Here is a 2725-nt window from a genome sequence, read left to right as displayed (position 1 = left end):
ACTGACATACTAACATCACACTCAGCCTACCCATCCTCCGTAAGTGACTTTGCTTTGGTCCGACAAGTTTCGGCTAAGAACTAGATTGTAGCATAGGGCCTCTAGAATTTATCTAGCCATGTCTTGACGGAGCCCCTCCACTGGGTTTTAGACCAGCACAGTAGCTTAAAAACAGGCTTCGCCTGTTTTCAAGCGAAAATCTACAGAGGTAGCTTTTTGAAAATTCGGTCAGATATCACAGCTTAATTGAGCAGACATTGTTTACACCAACTGCTCAAGAAAATTCTACTCAGCTTGAGGTTCAGATTACCCATAGCATTCAATTATTTTTCATTCCACCTTGTTTTCAGACTGAGAAATTTTTCGAATCCCGGAGGTTTCCCAGGTGAGAATGCCTTGTTTTCATCCAACCTGGCTTCAATAACCAGCATCGATAAACTTTGGTTACGAATGTTTGTTTGCTGTTGTGGCTAAACGGGATGACATCTTTTTATAGTCACGTCCGCAATATCTGCATACATGTCGTCATCAAAGTTTGGTTTCCGGGTGACTAGAAGCATCGTCGGCATCGTGGAGTCATCGTAGGTTAAGCTTTGCGGTTTTTCGTGTTCAAGTCAAAATTAAACCGATAGGCTGAGATTTCTTCTGTGCGCCAAAAATTTGATTTATGCTTTGTATGTATTCAGCCATCGAGTTGTACTTAAAAATGAGTAAGGATAACATATTTTTATAAGTATAAGCATGCCACTTGCTGTAATACCTGACCGGCCTCTCGATTTGGGATTGCTGTGCTAAAAATTCAGCCGCTTTGTTTCAAAAAGTAAGAATTGAAGACAAATAAACTAAGCATGATTGTCGACAGATTTCACAAGAGCTGCATGGTTTTAGTATGACAAAGAGCCGAAAAAAACAGATCGTTGACAGCCTTGCTGAAATTAAGTTCTTTCTTTGCCGCCTTTATTGAATACAAATATTGAATCCCAAATTAAAAAATCAGTCTTGACATTGTCTGTCTGTCGCAACCATTCCTTCCATTCTTGCTCACGAGGGCGGGGGGTTTTTCCCTTTATTTCTAATCACCGCAAAAAATAGTTTGTCTAGTTTCGGAGCGTATCACTTCTGCGTTCACAGGAAGAGTCGCTTCTTGGCTTTAACCAGGAAAATCTAGAGCTTCCAGGAGACTTGCAGTGGGTAAATTTGTAGCAATTGTTCATATTATCTATGTGCAGGTTCGGTGAAAAGTAGAAGTTGCTTGGTAATTGCGTGGGCATTGCGCGCTTTCCTGAAGTCATGAGTAAGCATAAACGAAGTACGGTGTCTTTGTGAATTTTTTTACTTATGGTGGACACAATAGTCCGGAAAATATAAATCTTAACCCGCAAAAAGTTGAATGCAGACATGGGTATCTCAAGGCTTAATGTCGTTGCCAATTCAAGTAAAGAGACTTTTCCAGAATCGTCGATCGATACGCCGTCATCCATAAACTGCGCCTGCATCAGCACATTTTCAAATGATCTTGATATCAGCTTTCAGGGGCACCCAACGACCAATTTGTTGTAAAATGTATTATTATACCCCAGTTAATGAAAATAAATGTTATTAAGGCATTTTCAGGTGTCTTTCAGTGTTGCTGGGAAAACATTATCTGTTCCTTTTTCCCAGCAAGACACACAAGAAAATTCCCAGCCAGCTAGATAAAGTTGGTTGGTTTCCCAGCCAGCTGATCAAATTTATTTCCCAGCCAGGAATTCCGCGCGCTTTCAAATCCCTCGAGCCAAAACGACCGAACAAAAGCGACAAAACCGGGACAAAACAGGTTTTTTTCCACAAGCGCAATCACTCTGACCAGCCGTCGTACGTTTGTGACTACTCTCTGGGAGAGGGAAGGGTTTTTTTTTTTTAGTCGTCCTCAGTCTTTGGAGTTTCTGCAGCCAGCTCGGGTTGAAATGCTAGAAAAAGTCAGTAATTCCCAGGCAAAACCTCTATCAATAACAAAATTTCCCAGCCAGCTCATCGAAACACCTGTATTTTTGCCAGCCAGCAAGATTCCTCTGGGGAACAGATAATGTGAGGAACAGATCCGTTGGGTGCCCCTGAGCTTTAATTACGTCTCAATTAAAATATAGGGTAAGGAATTGGTTAAAGACATTTTATGCTTAGTGTTTTATTCTTTTTTTGATGTAGTTATTTTACGACAAGACGACTAAGCGATTCTCTCCAAAATTAAGTACGCTTGAAATTTGAAACTTGATCATTCAATTCTTCACGTTAAGTTTCAATTTCTATAAAATTTAATGTTTGAATTTTCAGGAAGGTTTCAGTTGTTGCCTGTATCTAGAATTGTTGATAAATACTCGGCATTAAATAAACGCAAGATTTTGAAATAGGTAAGAAGGAATGTGTAAATAATCGTGGGAAAATCACGTTGACAGCCACACGGAAATGGGACACTGAAAAACGCAGATTGCAGACTGTGCAGATCGTCTGTAAAATGAAAATTCGGTTAGCCTGAATTAAGCCTAAATAACATTCAGGTTAGCCTGTTTACGGTTAGCTCTCAATAATAGTGAGGGTAACGCCATATTTTACCACTGGTCTGCACAGTCTGCAGTCTGCGTTTTGGCGTGACCGCACGGAAATGGACCTTTTCAAATGGAAGCTTGGCTGTCCTTGGAGATTTCAGGAAGTGTTTAAGAACCGGGCTAAAATAAGTATTAACCGAAAG

At 40.4% G+C, this 2725-nt stretch overlaps 1 protein-coding gene across 2 annotated transcripts in view; it reads left to right on the top strand.

Moving 5' to 3' along the window:
- Window positions 1–1055: 1055 nt before the first annotated feature.
- The window catches only part of LOC137986161 (tumor necrosis factor receptor superfamily member 14-like), a 10580-nt gene continuing 8910 nt past the window's right edge, over window positions 1056–2725 (top strand). Inside the window, exon 1 of one of the 2 annotated variants that reach the window (XM_068833445.1) lies at window positions 1056–1187. The gene's annotated coding sequence lies outside the window, so the exon portion shown is untranslated. Of the gene's footprint in view, window positions 1192–2725 lie in introns of both variants that reach the window. The other variant, XM_068833444.1, reaches the window with a different exon arrangement.

Source organism: Montipora foliosa, unplaced genomic scaffold (genome assembly GCF_036669935.1).
Source record: "Montipora foliosa isolate CH-2021 unplaced genomic scaffold, ASM3666993v2 scaffold_140, whole genome shotgun sequence".
Taxonomy (NCBI): domain Eukaryota; kingdom Metazoa; phylum Cnidaria; class Anthozoa; order Scleractinia; family Acroporidae; genus Montipora; species Montipora foliosa.
Note: the sequence above shows the minus strand (reverse complement) of the source record. Positions and strands in the feature narration are given on the sequence as shown.